The following is a 24909-nucleotide window of genomic DNA, read 5'->3' as shown; positions in this document are numbered from 1 at the left end:
TTTTTCCATCAATCGCGACGTGCAGCGCCCAGTCACGACCGGCGGCTGTAGCGGCCGCAGGCGTGTGTCTGTTGAGGGCCCAGTCGTGAGCCAGCGCGTCAGGAATCCGTCCACAAACACGCGACACCGCCGGCAAAGCGGAACCAACACAGACGCGTCTCAGGGCGGCACGGCGGGTACACGAAGGCGAAGGTCTGCCACCACAAATATGTGCTCGCCCTCGTGCATCTGTGTGTACGTCTTCCCGGCACGTGCAAGCCGTCCCGGCTAATCGAGAGGGGTGAGGCGTGTTTACTCGCGACGCCCTACGGCCATAAGCACACACAGTCAAGGCGCTGCTTTAACCCTTCTGTGACTCGTTTGTACACACAGGTAATATGGAAAGCAGAGATGACAGATCTTTCCGTGAAGCCCTCGGACGTTGGAGCGCCAGGTACATATAGTCTGCGCCCGCGAGCTCGGCTCCAGTTCACCACCGGCAATGGAGGGTGAAGCTTCGACAATGCCAGCCACTCGTGCTGGCGAAATGTCAGAAAAATCATTAGATGAACGTCGGCCGAAGAACCCGAGACAGAAGCCAATAGGCAGTTTGTCAACAAGTGGCCACAAAAGCCTCAACAATTTTGTTTTTCCGTGAAATACTGTACAGGCAGTCGACTAACGGCAGCGGCACGGGCACATGCGGCAGGGAATATATCTACACTACTGGCCATTAAAATTGCTACACCAAGAAGAAATGCAGATGATAAACGGGTATTCATAGGACAAATATATTATACTAGAACTGACACGTGATTACATTTTCACGCAATTTGGGTGCATATATCCTGAGAAATCAGTACCCAGAACAACCACCTCTGGGCGTAATAGCGGCCTTGATACGCCTAGGCATTGAGTGAAACAGAGCTTGGATGGCGTGTACAGGAACAGCTCCCCATGCAGCTTCAACACGATACCACAGTTCATCAAGAGTAGTGAGTGGCGTATTGTGACGAGCCAATCGCTCGGCCACCATTGACCAGACGTTTTCATTGGTGAGAGATCTCGAGAATGTGCTGGCCACGGCAGCAGTCGAACATTTTCTGTATTCAGAAAGCCCGTACAGGACCTGCAACATGCCGTCGTGCATTCTCCTGCTGAAATGTAGGGTTTCGCAGGGATCGAATGAAGGGTAGAGCCATAGGTCGTAACACATCTGAAATGTAACGTCCACTGTTCAAAGTGCCGTCAATGCGAACAAGAGGTGACCGAGACGTGTAACCAATGGCATCCAATACCATGACACCGGGTGATACGCCAGTATGGCGATGACGAATACACGCTTTCAACGTGCGTTCACCGCGATGTCGCCAAACACGGATGTGACGATCATGATGCTGTAAACAGAACCTAGATTCATCCGAAAAAAATGACGTTTCGCCTTTCTTGCACCCAGGTTCGTCGTTGAGTACACCATCGCAGGCGCTCCTGTCTGTGATGCAGCGTCAAGGGTAACCGCAGCCATGGTCTCCGAGCTGATAGTCCACGCTGCTGCAAATTTCGTCGAACTGTTCGTGCAGATGGTTGTTGTCTTGCAAACGTCCCCATCTGTTGACTCAGGGATCGAGATGTGCACGATCCCTTACAGCCAAGCGGATAAGATGCCTGTCATCTCGACTGCTAGTGATACGAGGCCGTTGGGATCCAGAATGGCGTTCCGTATTACCCTTCTGAACCCACCGATTCCATATTCTGCTAACAGTCATTGGATCTCGACCAATGCGAGCAGCAATGTCGCGATAGGCTACAATCCGACCTTTATCAAAGTCGGAAACGCGATGATAGGCATTTCTCCTCCTTACACGAGGCATCAAAACAACGTTTCACCAGGCTACGCCGGTCAACTGCTGTTTGTGTATGAGAAATCGGTTGGAAACTTTCCTCACGTCAGCACGTTGTAGGTGTCGCCACCGCTCTGAATGCTCTGAAAAGCTAACCATTTGCATATCACAGCATCTTCTTCCTTCGTGGTGTAACAATTTTAATGGCCAGTAGTGTACAACTGTCACGGTGTGTGGCGGAGGGTACTTTGTGAACTACTGCCACCTCTCCCCTTTTTCCTGTTCCAGTCGCAAGTGGTTCGCGGGAAGAACGATTGATGGTACGCCTCGCCGTAATTTTACCTCCGTGACCTTTTGGTGAGATATACCTCGGAGGAAGCAATATAGGAATGCACGCTCTCAGAATTTTAACGGTAAACCAGTCCATGATGCTGAATGCCTCTCTCGCAGCATCTGCCCCTGGTGTTGGCCGATCATCTCGGTGACGCTTTCGTGCTTACTAAATGTACCTGTAACGAAACATGCTGCTCTTCTTTCAATCTTCCCTATTTCCTCTCTCAATCCTATCTGGTCGCACCCCATACTGAAACGCGATATTCAAGTATTGCTCGAATCTGCGTATTTACACACATTTCCTTCCAATGTATCTTAGTCTGGCATCTGTTCCATGTACTGACTTGGCAAAAAATCCTAAGAAATTTTGGTCTTATGTCAAAGCGGTAGGTGGATCAAAACAAAATATCCAGACACTCTGTAACCAAAATGGAACTGAAACAGAGAATGACAGACTAAAGGCCGAAACACTAAATGTCTTTTTCCAAAGCTGTTTCACAGAGTAAGCTTGCACTGTAGTTCCCTCTCCAGATTGTCGCACAGATGACGAAATGGTAGATATCGAAATCGACGACAGAGGGATAGAGAAACAATTAAAATCGCTCAAAAGAAGAAAGGCCGCTGGACATGATGGGAAACCAGTCTGATTTTACACAGAGTACGCGAAGGAACTTGCCCCCCTTCATTCAGCGTCGTACCGTAGATCTCTAGAAGAGCGTAGCGTTCCTAACGATTGGAAAAGGGTACAGGTCATCCCCGTTTTCAAGAAGGGACGTCGAACAGATGTGCAGAACTATAGACCTAAATCTTTAACGTCGATCAGTTGTAGTATTTTGGTTCAAATGGCTCTGAGCACTATGGGACTTAATTTCTGTGGTCATCAGTCCCCTAGAACTTAGAACTACTTAAACCTAACTAACCTAAGGACATCACACACATCCATGCCCGAGGCAGGATTCGAACCTGCGACCGTAGCAGTCGCGCGGTTCCGGACTACCACCGCGGCCGGCCTGTAGTATTTTGGAACACGTATTATGTTCGAGTATAATGACTTTTCTGGAGACTAGAAATCTACTCTGTAGGAATCAGGATGGGTTTCGAAAAAGACGATCGTGTGAAACCCAGCTCGCGCTATTCGTCCACGAGACTCAGAGGGCCATAGACACGGGTTCCCAGGCAGATACCGTGTTTCCTGACTTCCGCAAGGCGTTCGATACAGTTCCCAAAGTCGTTTAATGAACAAAGTAAGAGCATATGGACTATCAGACCAATTGTGTGATTGGATTGAAGAGACTCTAGATAACACAACGCAGCATGTCATTCTCAATGGAGAGGTGTCTTGAGAAGCAAGAGTGACTTCAGGTGTGCCGGAGGGGAGTGTCGTAGGACCGTTGCTATTCACAATATACGTAAATGACCTTGTGGATAACATCGGATGTTAACTGAGGCTTTTTGCGGATGACGCTGTGGTATATCGAGAGGTTGTAACAATGGAAAATTGCACTGAAATGCAGGAGGATCTGCAACGAATTGACGCATGGTGCAGGGAATGGCAATTGAATCTCAATGTAGACATGTGTAATGTGCTGCGAATACATAGAAAGAAAGATCCTTTATCATTTAGCTACAATATAGCAGGTCAGCAACTGGAAGCAGTTAATTACATAAATTATCTTGGAGGAGGCATTAGGATTTAAAATGGAATGATCATATAAAGTTGATTGTCGGTAAAGCAGATGCCGGACTGAGATTCATTGGAACAATCCTAAGGAAATGCAATCCGAAAACATAGGAAATAGGTTACAGTACACTTGTTCGCTCATTGCTTGAATATTGCTCTCTGATGTGGGATCCGAACCAGATAGGGTTGATAGAGAAGATCCAACGGAGAGCAGCGCGCTTCGTTACAGGGTCATTTAGTAATCGCGAAAGCGTTACGGAGATGATAGATAAACTCCAGTGGAAGACTTTGCAGGAGAGATGCTCAGTAGCTCGGTACGGGCTTTTGTTGAAGTTTCGCGAACATACCTTCACCGAGGAGTCAAGCAGTATATTGCTCCCTCCTACGTAAATCTCGCGAAGAGACCATGAGGATAAAATCAGAGAGATAGAGCCCACACAGACGCATACCGACAGTCTTTCTTTCCACGAACAATACGAGACTGGAATAGAAGGGAGAACCGATAGAGGTACTCAAAGTACCCTCCGCCACACACCGTCAGATGGCTTGCGCATTATGGATGTAGATGTAGATCTGCTTGCATCGGATTAGGTTTGTGATCGTTCAACTTTAAAACGCTCCGTACGCTTACTCCTAGCTATTTAAACACTCCCTTGAAGTACGGCCGAAGTTGTGAATGACATGCTATTTGGGATGGCATGATTTGTTCTGATTGCTAGAAACAGTTCAGTCCAGTCACAAAACCGGTCCGACTCCGTAGAGTCAGGTGTCGTTCATTAGAAATAACTTTTCTTTTCGTTCCAAAGAACTTGCGGATAATTGTGGTGCATCGCTTAGACTAGACTGAATACGCAACTTCAGTTTGTACTGCAGAAACACAAAAAATATTCCCTCTTTTCCTTAAAAAGAAATTCGTGCAATCACTGGTACTTCCAGTTTTTAGTTCGGTGACGCGAGAACTCACGTCTAAGGATGAACCCTTCAGTGCGATACATTTGAGACGTTCGACAATGGTGCTCGTGATTCGGTGCACATAACCGTAAAAAACTGTCATGTTTTATATTTGCTCTATTGTCTACTCAATCATTAGATTCCATCTTATTTATCTTCAAAATACGTATCAAGGAAAATAATGGAAAAAGAAGCGACTGAAAGTGACATTATCGAAGCTTTTATGACAAATGCAAATGCCGTCTTATCTTTTGCTATAACACTACTATCTGAACAGCAGTGCAAAAATACTCATACTCAAGAAGTAAATGAATTATTCGATAAAAGTTTGGCGAAATAACAGTCTTCCAAAGTATCAACGTGTTAGCGTCCATTGTCCATCAGCACATCATGTGTTCTCGATTAGTCAGGCAATGTGCCGCCGTCAAACAACTCGAAGTGAAGTACCACAGCTGATACTCGTCCCCAAATCCTGGACACATGTCGGAACTGGCAGCACTACTGTACGTGTTGAAGAGCCTCCTAGCCCGCGCTGCGGTCTACGTCGGCGTATATAGCGAAGTCTGAGTCGCCGTTAGGCCGGAGCGCCAGATAAAATCCTCTGTGTACCGCAATATTACAGAGCCATCCTCTCAGTACCACTTTGTGTTTCAGTGACGCGACTAAGGAACGACCTTCATCAAAATCTCAGAAAAATCACACTAATTTCCAATTTCAAAAACTATAACAGCAGTTATCTCTTCCACGTGCTTTTTTTGCAGCTCACTCTGGTTGAATCCCCGTTCTTACCTTTCCCTCCCTGCTCTTTACAATCAACTGTTGAAACAGTCTCCTCTTTCTTATCAGTTACCGCCAACGTCGTTTCTGCCTACCCCCTGTCATCATATCTTCCGTTTCTGGTGGTATCAAACATTGCTAAACAAATTAACGTTATTGTTATTCTTAATGACTACTTTTTACTGGTTTGGCCTCCTGAGGATCACATAAAATTACTTATATCTTCTTGCTTTTAACCTTTCCTTGTTTCCAGTAACTTTTCTTTCTTTCCCTGTGTTGTTCTCTTTATTCTTATCTCCATGTTGCTCCTGTCTTTCTTTGTTTCCTTTTGAAAGCCGATGAAATTATTTAGTTTTGCTCTGAACTTTTCTCTTCCTCTTATTTCTTCTTCCATTATTTCTTCAGTTATTTCCATTTACCTCAGGTCTGTTTTAATTTCTTTGATCCACGTCATCGATGTTTTAGATTTCTGTCAAAAAAATTAAACACCCTTTTTGTTATTCTATTTCATCTATCCTTTTTAGATGTCCATAGAATAAAACTCTTTCGTTCCACATTGTGTCTAATGCCCGTTCTATTGTTTCATAACCTTCTTTATTCTTTCTTAATTACCAGTTCCCACTGTCGTAATTGGTCCTAAGATTTTCTTGATAATTTCCTTTCCTTCTTTTCTATTTCATCAAATTATTTAGCTGTGTTTAAAGGTAGGCATTCTGAAGCGTAAACGCATTCTGGTCCACTGACAGTGTATATTATTTTCATTTTTTTTTTTTTTTGTTCATTGCTGTTGTTTGTGTTTGTAATTACAGTTGTCTCCATAAGAATATCTCAGATGTATATAGCTGACTCACAAGTACATAGATAAACTGAGAGTGTTTGTAATAGGTTTTGAAGTAAGAATCTGACAAGTACAGATATTGAGATTAGTAGTTGTCGATGTGCATAGACGTTGTTTTGAAGTAAGAATCTGACAAGTACAGATATTGAGATTAGTAGTTGTTGATGTGCATAGACGTTGATATGTATGTCGCCATCCCGTGGTGGTGTAACAAACTTTCAGGGATGATCGAGTAGGTTTAATGTATCAATTTGAGGTAAGGGACCCTGCTTCTGAAACGACAGAGTCGAAAGTTATAAGCGGAAATCGTTCTGATACATCTCACAGTGGAAGACATGTACCCGAACTGTTGTTCCCAAGGTTGTAGGGCAGGCGACTTTGACAGGTAGTAGAATGGACCAAAACAAGAAAAAAATTTGACTAAGCATAGGCTTGAAGAAGCTCCCATAGCTCTTGAGGTATGCATTTTAGAGCCCATGTTTACTAGACTCTTTTTTCTTATTTGGTCCATACGATGAGCACTAAATGCTGCCTACCCTACAATCTTAGCAACAACAGTTATCTGAGGTATGAGAACGATTTTTTCTTATAACTTTCGACTAGATCGTATCTGGACCAGGCTCCCGTACCTCGGACTGATACATTTATCCTCCTCCATCATCCCTAAAAGTTTGTGACATCATCACGGAATCAACCTGCGTGGGTACCGGCCTGATGTAAAAGAGTAGTTGAAGTCCCTCATTCGGTCGGGTTAAATAAAGCAATAAATAAATACTCGATTTCGTGTTCGATAGCCCTCAGAGCACAACAATCAAACACCATGACAAAAGGAAGTAAGATTAGGATTTAACATCTGCTAAAAACTCTGACGTTAGAAAAAAATGGCTCTGAGCACTATGGGACTCAACTGCTGAGGTCATTAGTCCCCTAGAACTTAGAACTAGTTAAACCTAACTAACCTAAGGACATCACAAACATCCATGCCCGAGGCAGGATTCGAACCTGCGACCGTAGCGGTCCTGCGGTTCCAGACTGCAGCGCCTTTAACCGCACGGCCACTTCGGCCGGCTCTGACGTTAGAGACAGGCTTTTGATAGGCTAGCATTTCCGTTGAACGATTTAGGAAATGGCCTACATTTTGTGGTCAGGATGGTGCTTTGAATGGCTGTCCTGCAAATATCGTGCTGTGGACAAAGCGCTCCTCTCTCGGCGGAGCACCTGGCTACCGGCATCAAAGAGTAGAGCTCAAGTCGCGCTATCGATGCAGGAAGAATGTCTTCCAAGTACAGAAACCTACTGGTTTAAGTAAATTGATTTTGTGGTCGCTATAATTATTAGTCGTCTGTGACACAAATGTTTTCCTGATGATTCCCATATGCTGTTACCATTTCGATCTAACAGTTTCTTTCCACCGCAGATAGCATTTGGTGTTTCGACTCCCTCATACAAGTGTGGCTTGCTACACTGGAACGGCCCGCCGATGCCTCGTTCATCATCGTTGCCTATCCTATTGGGAAAAAAGGAAAAACACAGCCGCGAAGCTAAGAGCGCCTGCGTCAGTTTTTGCACCTCCGAAACATTTCGTACTCGGCGGCGCGCGTAATAACGCGAGACAATCTCGAGATAAGACCATGCTCATTGGTGCTCGTAAACAGGCAGGTTGTGTGTGTGTGTGTGTGTGTGAGTGTGTGGAATCGCCGCGCTCGGTAATTAACTGAGGAGCCGTGGAGGGGGAGGCGGGCGGTGGTGGGCGGAGTGGGGGCGGGAAGGGGGAAGCAGGCAGCCAGCTCGCATCTTGCCGGCTGCCCCAGCAATCGCGCCGTAATCTTAATAAGGCGGCGCAGGGGTCGCGGGTTCACGCCCGGCCCACGTGAATTACGGGACGCGGCCCCGCCCGCAAGGTGCGTGCGTAGTGTGCGTGCGTGCGTGTGTGTATGCGTGCCTTCCTCAGGGACGGTATGTTTGGACGCGTACGGGGCCGGCGAGAAGTGACGAGCGTGTACGGTCTCGCTCTTTACACGTTAAAGGTCTACCACTTGGCCTGGCAACCGCGCTGCAAGACGGAAAGCACATTATAAAACGGAATGCAAGAGGTTTGTACAGCGTCACACCAACATCTCTTATGGTGCTTGGCGAATGCTAATTTCTGTACTAATGTCACCCCCCACCCCGCCGGCCTGTGTGGCCGAGCGGTTCTAGGCGCTTCAGTCTGGAACCGCGCGACTGCTACGGTCGCAGGTTCAAATGCTGCCTCGGGCATGGATGTGTGACATGTCCTTAGGTTAGTTAGGTTTAAGTAGTTCAAAGTCTAGGGGACTGATGACCTCGCCGCCCGGTGTGGCCATTTTGAACCCCCCACCCCCGTTTTCTGCTCCAGTCGTAAGTGGTCCGCGGGAAGAACAAATGTTTGTTAGCCCCTGTGTCAGATCCAATCTTCTCACTTTAGCTTCACGGCCTTATCGCGAGCTATGTGTGAAAGCACGGTGTTCGATACAGGCGTAAGTTTTGTTAAAAGGCGGGTAATCGAAGAAGCAATGACGAAAATAAAACGAAGGTTCAGGAGTAGGGAGAAAATTCATTGCGAAGGGATGATACCTTCAGAGAAAGCGAGGAAGAATTGCAGCGCTTGTTCAAGGGAAAGAACAGTCTAATGAACACTCACTGAGAATTAGAAGAAAATGATGTAGATACTGATGGTTTAAGTAACTAAGCTTTGGCGGCATAATGCCTCTGCTTTATGACCATCGTTCAATTACTATGTCCACGAACGATGAAAAGCTGTTTTTAATTAATAAAAAAAGAGGTTCAGTATTGTTCGTTGAAGGAGAAATCTTTATTTCTGTTGCAAATCGATTTCAGCTACTGCGTGACCATCATCAGTGCTGTAGATAAAACGAGAATAAAACAATTAGACTGCGCTATGACATACTATATCTGCCCAACCATACAAATAAGAACATACAGAAGAGATCGTTTTCATCAACATGTCCAGTATTAAAGCCCTGTGGACTCATAAATATTGCAGGATCTGCACATGTCAATGAAGACGGGAAGGTGCGAAATCCACTGCGCTAGCTGCTCACGGGGATCTACGCAGAAATGCTCATTGCCAACATCGGACGTAACAGCGCTATCTTTAGAGATCATTCTTACAAAATCTTTTATTAATGAAAATGGAAGAAAAAACGAAATATAGTATCTAATCCGTGCACGCAATAAATACCTTAAATGTAAAACTGTGTAGAAGTAATAGTGAAACCGTAAGACTAACATTGCTCAAGCTTTTTGGCGTGTGGCATGAACTATGCTAGAACATAGTATTGCTATCATTATATTAACGTAACATTGAAATGATACCAGCGAAACCCCAAGAATTAGGATACACTACTATGTTCTTTGACATTAATTTTTATACTCATGCTGTTCCAAATGTCTATATGACAGACAATGTTTAAAATACAATATAGGTATAAAATACACAGATGTTAAGTCCCATAGTGCTCAGAGCCATTTGAACCACTTGAACAGTTTCCAGATATTTGTCGCCAACACTGTAATAGTACAGTAGTGGATTTCATACTCAAGTATTCACTCCACATCACACCAATCGTCAACCTTCCGCAGTCTTCCTCCAATTCACTGTAGTCTTCTAGATTTGCTACCGCCTTATAGACAACCACATCATCTGCCGACAGGGATGTGTGAGTTCGGCCGTTATCCATTTCATTATTTGTGTGTGTGTTTATGTTAAACTGTAACGATTACTCCTGTAATCATCTTTACATATGTCGAATTTGTTCCGCTAAGATTGTCATTAGCCAGCCGAAGTGGCCGTGCGGTTCTAGGCGCTGCAGTCTGGGGCCGCGAGACCGCTACGGTCGCAGCTTCGAATCCTGCCTCGGGCATGGATGTGTGTGATGTCCTTAGGTTAGTTAGGCTTAAGTAGTTCTAAGTTTTAGGGGACTAATGACCTCAGAAGTTGAGTCCCATAGTGCTCAGAGCCATTTGAACCAAGATTGTCATTAGTGCTGCAGTTTGCTATCATCTAAAAAGATCTAAACTGAGTCCAATGCCGTGTTGGCAGTAGATGATAAATACGTATTGTGTGTTGTGTATTAAACCAGGGACCTAGAAACGACGGAGAGACTTCGTCCCGCCGTAGAACCGAGTGGTTCACAACACCACAACATGCCACAGCAGTCCACCCACTCCACCGCCGCCCCACACCGAACCCAGCGTTAGTGTGCGATTCGGCCCCCAGTCGACCCCCCTCCCGGGTACATCTCATACCAGACGAGTGAAACCACAAATGTTTGCGTGGTAGAGTAATTATGGCGTACGCGTACCTGGAGACAGCAATCGCCGACATAGTGCAACTGAGGCGGAATAAGGGGAATCAGGAAGCATTCACCGAGGTAGATGGAAAACCGCCTTAAAAACCATACACAGGCTGGTCGGCACACTGGACCATGACACTAATCCGCTTGGCATGCCTTCCCGCTCGGGAAGCAGCGCGTTAGACCGTGCGGTTAGCCAGGCCGGCTATATAAATACGTATGACACGTCGCTACTTCAGTACGTAAGAGAAAATTATATATCCTTGTTCGAGGTGGAAGGCGCTCCGCATTTCACCATACTGCCGTACCCTGAAGCCTATGTGTGCGTTTTCCAATGAATGGTCACGCCCTGCTTCCCATGTTCCTTGCTTCTTACAAATATACTTTAACCGCATTTATTCTGAATGTTTCTATTTAATTCTGACATCTAAAGATGCGTCTGGCTACCACAGAGTATACTGATATAATTGAATATTATCGTTCTTTTCTTTAAATAGCATTTTGATGAAGGAAATCATGGTTCCGATTAAACAGCAAAAAGCATGTCTTCATGTTTTCGCTGATAATATCAGCAAATATTTTCGCATTTGACTTTTGACTGAGACACACCTAAAAAGAAGATCACATCTTATTATATTCCTTCTATCCTTGTGGTTAGTCCCAATAGATCTGCCCCATCACCATGAAAACAGCCGACAACTAATTTAGGAGTTCACGGCACGTGGGTCACCCACCGCACTCACTTTTTAATCGTTTACACGTCAAGACCCGCTTTAACAATCGTATAAGTTCCGTTTGCCTGATAAACGACGCCCAGTCTCTTCGTATCTTTTATAATCATGCTTAACATATTAAGGGCTACACACATGCACACTGATCGTAGCTAACAGAGTGAATACCGATCTATTCACAACTGACGCGATAACATTATAACAGTTAGAGTTTACCGGTATCAACTCAGTATCTTGTTAAGAACTAACACGCCAAAAAATCGTCTAACGCCCATCTCAGTCACTTGATATAAACCAAGATATCAGTAAGGTAATGTCACGTCACCAGAGTGGGCGTTAGCCGTCTGTTCGACACGATATTGGTTCTTATGTGACTCACAAAACGGTCGAAATCTATAAACTTTAAGTCCATCCAATATGAGCTAGACAAATGTGAATATAAACGTATTGTACGACGAGAATTATGTGTCAATGATGTAAGACAATTCTCGTATTATGTAGCAACCTGCTGTAACCCACCTCCGTATATATATATATATATATATATGAGTGTGCCCCCGCCCCTCCCCCCCCCCTCCCCCGCTCCCCCGCACTATCCACGAAGGAAAGATCACTATGCTGTAAGTTCATAGTTACCTACTTCGCTCCTGACCACTGCAGCTTCAATAATGTACACTACTGGCCATTAAAATTGCTACACCACGAAGATGACGTGCTACAGACGCGAAATTTAACCGACAGGAAGAAGATGCTGTGATATGCAAATGGTTAGCTTTTCAGAGCATTCACACAAGGTTGGCGCCGGTGGCGACACGTACAGCGTGCTGACATGAGGAAAGTTTCCAACCGATCTTTCACGCACAAACAGCAGTTGACCGGCGTTGCCTGCTGAGATGTTGTTGTGATGCCTCGTGTAAGGAGGAGAAATGCGTATCATCACGTTTCCCAATTTGATAAAGGTCGCATTGTAGCCTATCGCGATCGCGGTTTATCGTATCGCGACATTGCTGCTCGCGTTGGTCGAGATCCAATGACTGTTAGCAGAATATGGAATATTTGGGTTCAGGAGGGTAATACGGAACGCCGTGCTGGATCCCAACGGCCTCGTATCACTAGCAGTCGAGATGACAGCCATCTCATCCGCATGGCTGTAACGGATCGTGCAGCCACGTCTCGATCTCTGAGTCAACAGATGGCGACGTTTGCAAGACAACAACCATCTGCACAAACAGTTCGACGACGTTTGCAGCAGCATGGGCTATCAGCTCGGAGACCATGCCTGCGGTTACCCTTGACGCTGCATCACAGACAGGAGCGCCTGCGATAGTGTACTCAGCGACGAATCCAGGTTCTGTTTACAGCATCATGATGGTCGCATCCGTGTTTGGCGACATCGCGGTGAGCGCACATTGAAAGCGTGTATTCGTCATCGCCATACTGGCGTATCACCCGGCTGATGGTATGGGGTGCTATTGGTTACACGTCTCGGTCACCTCTTGTTCGCATTGACGGCACTTTGAACAGTGGACGTTCCATTTCAGATGTGTTGCGACCCGTGGCCCTAACCTTCATTCGATCCCTGCGAAACCCTCCATTTCAGCAGGTCCTGTACGGGCCTTTCTGGATACAGAAAATGTTCGACTGCTGCCCTGGCCAGCACATTCTCCAGATTTCTCACCAATTGGAAATTTCTGGTCAATGGTGGCCGAGCAACTGGCTCGTCACAATACGCCAATCACTGCTCTTGATGAACTGTGGTATCGTGTTGAAGCTGCATGGGCAGCTGTGCCTGTACACGCCATCCAAGCTCTGTTTGACTCAATGCCCAGGCGTATCAAGGCCGTTATTTACGACCAGAGGTGGTTGTTCTGGGTATTGATTTCTCAGGATCTATGCATCCAAATTGCGTGAAAATGTGATCACACGTCAGTTCTAGTATATTTGTCCAATGAATATCCGTTTATCATCTGCATTTCTTCTTGGTGTAGCAATTTTAATTGCCAGTAGTGTATGATTGTCAGCCAGAGGAAGTGTGAAGCTTTTTTATCTTATTCTGTAATTCTCAACGCTGCAGGACCTCCGGGAACGGAGTCGTTCGACCTCCACTGAACTGTAAGGCCTGAATGAATAACGTCTTGTTCCGTCAAAGATAACACATCTGCCGCTTTTGCATCAGGGTATCTGATGTGAGGGTAGATTGGTAATAAAATTTCGGCCGCTCTTTAAACATGGCGATGGACAAATCATTCCCTTGTACTCAAAGTACAATGACGTGGGCTGTCGGTGGAATATTTAACAAAAAAAGAGCAATACGGTGAGGCTTGTGCACTTTTAAGCCGTGTGGCACGTTCCACTGTGACGCAGAAAGGCGGGTGCTAATGGAAGCCCAGGGCGCAGCGTTCCTGCAGACCCGTACAAACAAGGAGCGCCTTGTACGGACCATCCAGTGGCCCGCTGCCGGCGCCTCTCGGCAGCGATACGATAAAAGCGCTTTTGTCCCGTCCTGGCGCCCGCTGCACACCAAATAAAGACTCAGTACTACATCCGCCACTCTTAGCGTTCTCCCTCGGCTATTCCGTGACACCGAGGGCCAAATATTCCGCGAAAGACTCTCCTGGTATTATATTTGGAATATCGGTTCGTTCTATTAATCTGGAAAGACAAATGCATTTGTGCACTTTGACTGTTAATCATTGTCATTTATATCAAGAGTGGCAAGTGACTGCTTACACCAAGCTTGTCCGCTCTATTCTGGAGTATTGCTGTGCGGTGTAGGATCCGCATTATGTGGGACTGACGGATATCATCGAAAAAGTTCAAAGAAGGGCGGCTTGTTTTGTATTATCGCGAAATAGGGGAGATAGTGCCACAGACATGATACGAGAATTGGAGTCATCATATACTAAAGGCTATGCCTTGTCGATTTAGCCACGTCCCTCTCTCCATTGTCATCCTCTTCAATTCTTCATACGATTTTATCCCCATATCTTATTTGATGTTATCAAAATTCGTTGCTCTTGGCCTGCCTCTTGGTTTTTCCCTAAAACTTTTCCTTCAAATACATTCTTTAGGAACTGGTTGTGTCTCATTATGTGCCCTATCATTTTTGATTTTCCTCTTCCAATATAATTTAGCAGCATTCTGTTCTCATTCACTTCTCTTAACACCTGTTCATTACTTTTTCTGTCTACCCAGCTTGTTTTCGTCTTTCTTCTCCATATCCACATTTCCATTGCTTCCAGTCTCTTCTTCTCTGCCTTTCCCAGAGGCCACACTCCACGTCCGTATGTTGAGACACTCCAGACAAAATGGTTTGGCAAACTTTTTCCTACTTTCTAGCCATGTATGATTGTCTGTTGGTAAATTCGATTTATTTTGGAAAGCTTGCTCTTTATATCTGTTATACATTTATTGTCGTCAGTGACCGTGCTCCCCAAATAACAGAAGTTCTCAACCTGCTCTAGAACATCATCTTCTAGTTTAATATTAACTTTAGAATTGGAGTGGCAATCATTAAAACAAAAGCGTTTTTCGTTGGGACAGGATCTTCTCATGAAATTTCCGATTGCGAAAACATGCTGTTGGCACCCACCTAAATAGGGAGAAATGATCATCACGATAAAATAAGAGAAGTCAGGGCTCGCACAGAAAAATTTAAGTGCTCGTTTTTCCCGCCTGCCGTTCGAGAGTGGAACGGTAGAGAGACAGCTTGAAGGTGGTTAATTGAACCCTCTGCCAGGCACTTTATTGTGAATAGCAGAGTAATCACGTAGATGTAGATGTAGTGGCTGATTTCGGCACTGTATCGTTTGCAAGTGTTGTTCCTATCTCCCTCTCAAACAGCAATTGGGAAAATAAAGACTTAAATATTTTCGTAAGAACTCTGATTTCTCATATTTTATTAAGTGGTCATATCTTACTTTGAAGGCGGGAGCCAACGTAACATACTCGAAATACAGTCTGATTTCAGAGTAATTCAAACACTCAAAAATACTACCTGACTATAAAGTTAAGTGGGTGCCTGTGACTGACTGCAAAATCAATGGGAAGCAACTAGATGAATTTAATGCGCAACTCAGAGATGAATCTGATGAAAATGCATCGAGCAAACTGTAGTTGAAATCAAGTCATTAGCGAATGCAAGTCGGACTCTGGATTCTAAACTGGAATAAGTGAAGATTATTGAGCATTGCACGTCCGGTAAAATTCCCTGCGTCCTAATAGCTGCTGGTTCGATCTCACCATGTTAACTGTTGAGATGCTGAAGCGTGAGAGGGCTGCAAGTTGTGAAGTATTACGCCACCTGGTGTGTACTTATAATCTCGCGAGAGCTGCACTAGGTCATGGCGGTAGACAGCAGCGGTAACTTACTCAAAAGCAGCAACAAGAGTCACCGTTCTGAAATTATTTGATTTACCTTTTTGGTTCGGTTTATGCGGTCGATCTGCATATCGAGTCAGGTGGGGTGGACTGTAGCGAATCAGAATTGTTACTTTTATATTCTCCTGTCTACACTTTCGCTTATTACGGTTAACCACCAGTTTTTCAGGGGGGTGAAAGTGTCCTCTCACTCCCACTTCGCCGCCTCCAGCTAGTGGTGGGGTTCGTTTCAGTTCTAACATTTACCTTCCTCGCTACCACCAGACCTCTCACAACCATTTTCCGTCTCCCCCTGCCTATCTCCATCGTTCTCTTCTCGACATTTTGTTGCTGTAAACGAATGGGAAGCTCGCATTTCAAAAGGAAAAAAACTCCCGTTTCTTTTTACCTTTACAAGTGGCCACAAGTGAAAAAATTCCGTGTTTTGGGGGCAACCAGTTCCCTCAAGGGGCGCTAGTTGTAAACGTCTGACAGTTCAGGCACCTGCACAGTTAATTTCGATGACCCCAGACCTCGACAAAGGGCCCTCTTTCTTGATTGTGTGGCGCATAAACATATCCGACGTATGCTCAATGGAAGGTTTTTTTTTTTCACCGCACAATTGTTTTGAAATTTTTAGGCATATGGTACTAAGTCATATTTAGTTTTCCTTAATACTTCACCCTTCCTAGGCGGCGTATTTTATTTAATCTATGTGTGCACATTCTGTCTGTTATTTCCAATTCTTTATCCACCCCGTGGTTTGATCACTCGTTGCCACATCGAGTCAAAACACTCCTTTTAGTGCATGTTTGGATGGCGTGAGTTATTGTGGATTATGGCAACCGTTGTGGTATCTTAACGTCAAATCTTGAACTTCTGTTGCTCCTAAGATATTCCACCTATATAAAAATTATTTGCTCGCTGCAGTGCTCATCCTCGAGACGTGGTTGCCGCCCTGAACAACACAAATGAGAACCAGACTGCGCCTCATACTTTTAAAGTTATCCAAATCAACTAAATACAGCAAATAAATACCAAGACGTTATTTTCAAACATTTTCACATATCGCTCCTTTATATCCCTACTTACAAGTACTGAGTCACCTACCATACCATCTTTGGTTGAAATTGCTCCTAACTTTCCTGATTTATACTTCTACGTCACCCCTTTTCAATCCTACCCTCTACCATAGGGGTGCCAGAGCGTCTCACTGTCACAGTAACTTCTTCTGGATAGCAAACGAAAAGTGTGCCAAGTGTAACAAAAATTGTTTTAGGCGTTGCGAAAGTAAGTTGATATGTCCCTGTCTTTGGATACCCTGCCCTACCAAGCCCAGGTGAATAGTCATAGGGACTGTCTCCAGTAAACCTAAGGAACACGAAATCTATTTTTTTATGTCAGGATTCTCACCCCCGCTCCCCTTCTTAACTTGACAGTGGAGCATCACGCCAGCCACACTTTTGTACAAATAGTGAGTCATGCAAATACAAAACTTGGATGAAATTCCTACAGATGTTACTGAGTTATGCTCCTATGTCACTTTCTGTCATCTCCATCCCATCCTTTTGGAGGCAGGTGCTTCTTCCCAAAAAAATTATATGTAAATCCATTTTGGTTGAAGTAGATCCGGTACTTTAGGAGGAGATATGGGACGTACGTAATACGTACACCTATTTTATAAACATATAGATTACATATATTTCATTTAGTTCCTGTTTCCTTTGCTACGTAATAAAAGGTCTCTTCGGATCTTAAAACGTTGTCTTGTATTTTAAAAATATTGATCAAAATCACTTTCTTCCAGAAAAAGTCTTTACAGTTCTTGTGTTATCAGGTTGAAGTAGCTGACAGATCGCTAGTTAAGTGTTCGATATAATATACTAGACGCGTATTGGGGAAGCGCATCTTTTAAACTATAACCACTTGAGAGAAAACACAGAAAATCTTAGACAGGTAAAATGTAGCTAAATATTGACAGTAGATTTCTTTAATATAAGAGATGTGGCAGTCCTGGAAATGAAAAGCAATATTGCACCAAGAAAAAAGCGTTTAATTTATAAACCAATACACACTTACTTGCTGCGGGAAATGACGATACCAGCAATCTTATTAGTCTAACTTAAATTCTTTTTTAGAGCGTTTATCTTAATTTTTCAGAATGAAGTATCGGGTCGGTAATTATCGGGTCGGTGGCATAATTACAGCAATTATTACCTGACGTATGACAAAAACGGAGGAAAAATTCGAATGCATCATATTCTTGGAGCCATCACGACAGTGGTCTATAGTTCTTTCCAGAAACTAGCAGAAATCTAAGTAGTGCTATCTGGATAGATATTCTTAGGGCAATACGGTTGATTGCAGTTATGGCATTAGGCAAATTTGTTTCACATGTTAGTACTTTTCCATGTGGAGCACGTGTTGGTCTCACCGCGGACTGCTAGACTGAGCCACACACAACTGATTTCATCAAAGTGTACGGGCCTGAAGATGTCTTTGACGCAACGTCGAAACTGCAGCGAAGTAAATATAAAATCTTAAGTACAGCTTGAGGAATTTCATTTTTAATAAAAATTATACCGGCTGTGTCCCACCTTCATCCAATTTAAATATGGATGTACGAAGATTTTCAGGTTTAGTCCGTCGATGTATAACTGAGTAAAACCAATGTTATCGTGCCAGATGCCCTTCGTCTTTATTTTTTGAAAGGCACCACCTGTGGGCTGGAATATATACTTTTTTATGTGGATACCATTTTGCTTTATATACAAGACACTGTAGTTTCAAATTAGTGCTTAGTACGTAAAGCAGAGTGGTATACACATACACATATTCCCTGACACTGATGCCTTTCAAACAATGAGGCAAACACGTATAGCGTGATAAAATTAGTTTTGTTCAGCTGCACACAGACGAACTTAACACGAAAACGATGAACATAATACTGTACGCAACTGATGAGGATAAGACGACGAAATTTAAAGATATTTTTCAAATCAGTTCGAAACAGGCCGAACAAACAAATATTTTGCGTTAAATTACACGTAAAAAACACGCAACTTGTAGCTAATTGCTGCAGCAGAGAAGCGCTACAGACTTCACAAGAAAAACAATATTCGGAAATATGTAATTAGTGGGAGAAATCTGTTGTGCGCCCTAGAAGTGGCGACCGATAAGTATGAGAAGAACAAAATATCCAGCGAAGGTAAATTAAAGACGGGAGAATATGCTACATTAAAGTAATCAAGCGAGGGAGGATAAACTGTGTAGATTCATCAAGATTGGTCGAGGAAATTACAGAGCGCTGCGTCCAAGGGAGGACACAGATGTGCGGTGGGGGCGCCCGGAGAAAATAGATGCCGGAGAAATATAACGAGGCCGCCAGAGATAAGGGGGGAGGCCGCCACACACACACATACAGGGCAGACGCCGCCGATCGCTTTCCGAATTTAAGATTGGTCACACTGGCTAACAGACAACTGCGGCAGGTGCCTGTGGAAAGGGGACTGCAGCTAATTAGTTCGAGTGAGAACGTCTTATTTTTCTTGTAAACGCTTCCAGGTGAAGCTCTAAGTTAAATGCATTAATGCACAAGCCCGTAAAGATGTGGTAACTGCTGACGCACCTAGGCACGAATGTTCGGCTACCACCTCGAAAATATACACTGGTGTGCAAAAGTTAATGATGAAAGTGACTTTAGCATGTTCGATGAAACATGGACTATTTACGGAAAGAACTGCTACAATGACCTGCAGAAGGTAACTGAAACAGATACGCAATGAGACGATCAGAAATGACACGTTTAGACCATTAATCAGACAGCTCCTTATGTTCTTGCAACAGGATCAGGTGATCAGATCGATCGTTTGTAAATTATTTTTAGTTATCTGGGTTGTTACTGTTGTAACGTCCCCTTTGAAAAATTATAAATAACTGTGCTAGTAAACTTCTGTGTTAGTTAATTTTCAAACTCCAGAGTGAAACTGAACGTACTGAGACTGTTTTCTCTTTACTTATTCTGACCATCACTAAACTGAAACACAATAACACAATACTTTTAGCGCAACGCAATCTGACTTTCGATAATCCCTACAAAAGTATGGCCGTGACTAAAAATAACCTATACCTTTCATGAATCACCTACCTCACAAAAATCTTCGTTACTCGAACTACTGCAATACAGAGAGCGCCAATACTGCCAGCTAAATAAAACATTCCGACTACTGACGGCACTAACTACTGATGGATATAGTTAGCAAATGAAAGATTTTGATAGAGAACAAACAATGTATTTACCTTAATAGTGTTCAAAAGTCATCATACATGTATCTATCAGTTCATGACACCCATTTTTACGAATTTCCTTTTCCTGGCGGACCCACGTCCAGATCGTCCGCTTATAATAACCTCTCAAAACTCTGGCATCTCTCTCCTCACATCCACCACTGCTGGCGGCTCACCTCCAACTGCCCAACGTTACGCGCTGTTCACTTCCAACTGCCCAACACTACAATAGCGAATATTCCAACTAAGAGTCCAACCAGCCAGAGACTGCACACAGCGCAGTGAGCGATTTTCATACAGAGCACTACGTGGCGTTACCAACATAAAAACCTAAACAGCCTACTTACACTGTCTAGAGTGTATAACCGCCGTCTTTAGTGTGGATAGGAACTGTGAGTGCTGTGTTCAGATGCCGAGTTGATAAACCTTCGTTCACAGCTCCAGGTGGTGTTGGTTTTGGTGACACAGACTGAGACTGTTGCCATTGGGCAACACTGTGGGGGAGGGGAGGGGTGGGGGGAATCTGAGGGACTCCTAGCATATACCACGTATCCCCCGACCAGTCCACTAATGCAGCGCCCCAGGAATTACCTGCACTAAGATTCACCCATGGTCGACTGGGGTGCGGCAGGAAGCAAAAGACTTTTCGGGGACCGATCAGAGGGCATCCCCGGCTCGTCTGACGCACAGGTTTCGGGCGCCGTCTGTGGCAGACAAAGTCCCTGAGCCAAATCCAGTCGCTTGCCCTGTTCCAGAAGTTGGGAGCTCCAACGTTAGGCGCGTAATGGGGCCTCTTAGAGACATCGCTGCCAAGGAAGGGAAGGAATCCAGTGCATGCTCTGTGTGCATGCCGAGAGACGTGGAATCTCTGCTTGCAGATGCCACCAAGAGCACAGGGTGCAGATGACTGCAGTTGATGGTGCAAGTGCCGGCCGGAGTGGCCGAGCAGTTCCAGGGGCTACAGCCTGGAACCGCGCGAGCGCTACGGTCGCAGGTTCGAATCCTGTCTCGGGCATGGATGTGTGTGATGTCCTTAGGTTGGTTAGGTTTAAGTAGTTCTACGTTTTAGGGGACTGATGACCTCAGAAGTTAAGTCCCATAGTGCTCAGAGCCATTTGAACCATTTTTGATGGCTCAAGTCGATACTAGCAATGTCTATCACTTGCGATCGGAAGAGATCCTCTCTTGTATCGGGTTGCTGGCTGAAGTGACAAAGAGCGTAAGCCTTCCATAAATTATTGCCTGTGAGAGAAATGCATTGATTTCGAAAAATTTCTCCTCGTGTAACATGTACTTTAGATAACGTATTCAATTGCTGAGCAAAACGGACTGCTGGCTGGCCCTGTGTTGCGCATGTGAACAGTGTCGTGAAATAAAACTTTGAACTTCAGGAAATAACGAAATTTGAAATGAAGAAAGTGATTTTAATTAAATGCCAAAAGAAACTAATTGCGTGCTCAATGAAAATTATATAACTTAGTACCGAAGTAAATTATGGTTCAAATGGCTCTGAGCACTATGGGACTTAACTGCTGAGGTCATCAGTCCCCTAGAACTTAGAACTACTGAAACCTAACTAACCTAAGGACATCACACACATCCATGCCCGAGACAGGATTCGAACCTGCGACCGTAGCGCTCGCGCGGTTCCAGACTGTAGCCCCTAGAACCGCTCGGCCACTCCGGCCGGCTAAATTATGAAAGATGCGTAATATGAAGTGCAATGTTAGAATAAGAATATCCACAGAAGTAACTTACTGCTCTACTCGGAAGAAACTAACTGTTTGAAATTACCAACACTGTGTCACTGAAAATTAATACACTTACCAGCACACCTCACAATCCTGATTACACACTGTTTGCACGAGAATGCAGGGTAAGACCTGCTCTGAAATAAAAGTGACTTACCCCTTACTCGGAATGCAGTTTTTTTTTCTTAGTCTGGAATACTGACGTTCTCGAAAGCAAATGCAAATCATCAGATGCAGCAGCTAAATATAATTAATCTACTCTAAATTCTTACTGTCACAAACTAACTGCTGTTTCGTATGGCGCAAGCTGCAATGCATACACGATAAAAACACAAGACTTTACTATGAATCGTAAAAGTAGGTTTTACTTTAAAGAAAATCGTTTTTTAAGAAATCAAACTCCGATTATTGACAAGAAGACTGCACAACCCAAGAAGACTCTAACAATTAGAAAATTCCTCATTATCAAAAGATTGCAAACATATCTTTACGATTCCTTCAAAATGCTCTTCAACAATAGAGCAGTAAAATATTATAAATGTTTCCGACTCCATAATAAAGTATTCCAAACAGCTTCTTCCAGGTTCACAGAGAACAATCTCATACTTCTAAAAATTCAACCGCACGCCACTGTGCCTCAAACAAAAATGTCCCAGCGCTGCGCAACTGACTGACCAACAAATCAACCATAGATAAAACTAAACACGGAGCCAAGGATCTTATTCACTACACATGCAGTGCGCTGATTTATCTTTATCCTAGTACAGTACATGTGAATTGATTACAATAGTAGAAAACATGTGAGAATCTAACAAGACTTCCAGTCTCGCTTGCGAGATGAAGACAGAGCTCACCCTCTGCAGCTTAGTCGACAGAAACAACAGCGGATCTACGGCACAGAGGCAAGTGGAGCGTCTGAATGAGAGGCCCAGACAATTCGGAGACTGCATAGTTTGCAGATTCCTCGACTTGCGCCGTAGGATGGTGGGTTTCCAGATTCTGCTCAATAGTTTAGGTGGTCCATTACACGTAGGAAGCAGCTACACGGGTTGCGTCGCTCTGTGGAGGATGTCAGACTAAAAGGGTTCACGACAAACACAGGAAGGTAGACCTAGCAGCAGTCAGTATTTCAATTGTTAACTGTCGTAGCTGTGGTAGAAAAGAACTAGAGCTCCTGGCGCCAATAGAAAGCACCAAAACTCAAATCGTAAAATGGATTCAGAAAGCTGGCTAACGCCGTAAATAAGTTGAGCCAATTTTTGTAAAGGACCTAACAGTGTTCAGAAACGATAGGTTACATGAAGTTGATGGTGGAGTATTCGTTGGTGTCAGCAGTAGTTTTCCTTATAGTGAAATTGAGCTAGTAGTTCCTGTGAGTAAATATGCATAGAAGCTATACTTGAGAACTGGTATAAACATTTTTGCTGGCCCTTCTGACTCATTTGAGACAGTTATTGAACAGTTCAAAGGGAACTTGAGTCTCGTTTCAAATAGGTATGGTTCTCACTCATAGAACTGACTTCAATTTATCCTCACTGTCTTGAAGAAAATACACTATTAAAGTCGGTGGTAGGCGTAAAACGTCGTCCAAAATAGTTGTGAATGCATTCCCAGAAAATTATTTCGAAGTCGAAGGGTAAATGGTTGCAAAAACCTACTTGACCTCTTAGCAACGAACATTCCTGAGCAAATAGGAAGAATCATGATGGATACAGGGATTAGTGACAACAATGTTATTACAGCGAGACTGAATACCGTAACATCCAAACCCACCAAAAATATACGCAAAACACATCTATTTAGAAAAAGCAGATAAAATTTCATTTTGCTACTTAGTGTGTGAAAATATGTTGTTGGTACCCACCTATACAGGGAGAAATGATCATCATAATAAAAAAAGAGAAATCAGAGCTCGTACGGAAAGATTTAACAAGGAGCCCTTGAGTGCGTGGTCGCAAAAGGCCAGTGATGTTATGGCATTCGAGACCCCACATTGTCTACCATGCAATCGCAATATTGGCTTCTAACAGCAACAGGGCCGGTGCTGGTGGTATCCAACGGTGAGTACAGCGTGAGGCCACGGAACTTAGTAGAACTGCTTCTTAGTCGACGAGTAGGCCATCTCACGGCAGCGCTGCAGTGCTAGTGGTGTTCATAAAAAACAGGGAAGTGCAAAGATAAACCAAGCAAACTTTGCATTGTATCTACAACAACAGTGCCGAAGTTGACATTTCGTCAGAAACGAACCCAAGGAATTTCACGAAGTGAGAAAGAAGTGGCAAATGAAATATTAGCGTTTCTGCAACATGAATCAGTTGCACCCAACGAATAAAAGTCCTTAAAATTTTGGATTTGTGGAGATCCACAGCCTCTTAACACTTAAGAAACGTAAACATGGTCCAGTCCGTGGTAGGCTGCAGTACGATGTTTATTTAATCGTGCTATTATCTATTTTTGCCTAAGTGTCATTGTCAAGCACATTTGTAACGTCTGTATTTCACGTCGTTTTCAATTACAAGTAAAAAGTAGCCACATTCCGTAATTTTATGAAAGTATCCACACTACAGTGACGCCTTTTAAGATCGTATTCTGACCTCATATATAAGACAATATATGTTAGAAGCATTATTTACCTTTTTTGTGTTTCCGGTTTTATTTCCTACCCAAGAATGGACTCTTTGAGACCCAGCCCATAACAGTGCTCTGTGTTTTTAGTAAAAGTTCAAGTGATTTAACTAACAACGTAACACAGGATCCTAATTCCTTTCTGGGTGAAAAAAAGTACTGTGTAGTACAATACGGAGCACTGCTGAGTTTAACTGTAATGGTTCTTTATACGGTTTTAATGTAGACCCCCACATTCAATATGTTTTTCTTTGCTGTCTGTTCCTATCGGGAAGAGTTATTTTGCTCGGATAAATAACAAAAAATGCCGGTTGCATTTGTGACGTATCTGAGACTGACTGTACATGTGTTAATAGTTATTATGCAATTTTTTGAACCATTTCGGTTGTCAGTTGGCCTCAATTCAAATAACTTAAAGA

Source organism: Schistocerca americana, chromosome 1 (assembly GCF_021461395.2).
Source record: "Schistocerca americana isolate TAMUIC-IGC-003095 chromosome 1, iqSchAmer2.1, whole genome shotgun sequence".
In the NCBI taxonomy this organism is placed as follows: Eukaryota; Metazoa; Arthropoda; class Insecta; order Orthoptera; family Acrididae; genus Schistocerca; species Schistocerca americana.
This window is presented reverse-complemented; position numbering follows the sequence as displayed.